Source organism: Nannospalax galili, unplaced genomic scaffold (genome assembly GCF_000622305.1).
Source record: "Nannospalax galili isolate Female #2095 unplaced genomic scaffold, S.galili_v1.0 scaffold136, whole genome shotgun sequence".
NCBI lineage: Eukaryota > Metazoa > Chordata > Mammalia > Rodentia > Spalacidae > Nannospalax > Nannospalax galili.
This window is the reverse complement of record NW_008340872.1, coordinates 2,244,097-2,244,351: the sequence shown is the minus strand read 5'-3', so window position 1 is coordinate 2,244,351 and position 255 is coordinate 2,244,097. Positions and strand designations below refer to the sequence as shown.

Sequence of the window (255 nt, the reverse complement as noted above, 5' to 3'; positions counted from 1 at the left end):
TTAATGCAATTAACACTAAGGTGTTCGCATATGTGTCTCTAATCTCTATATATCTGATTATTACTAGTCACAGGCAGTTACTTTCTGAGCTCCTTGGCATCTGAGCATGGATATAAAGTCATCAGGTAGATTTCGATGGTAATGTTTTTCACATCTACTAATTATTAAGGAGAAATTTTTTATGCTTTGATGAATGATTTTTAATGTATTTACACACCCACTTCCCAGGTAGCACCCTCCCATAGCCTCCCTCCC

General features: G+C 36.9%; 1 protein-coding gene across 3 annotated transcripts in view; it reads left to right on the top strand.

Moving 5' to 3' along the window:
• The window catches only part of Smim11a (small integral membrane protein 11A), a 48,183-nt gene that overhangs the window by 3,372 nt on the left and 44,556 nt on the right, over window positions 1-255 (top strand). The gene's annotated exons all lie outside the window — the stretch shown is intronic.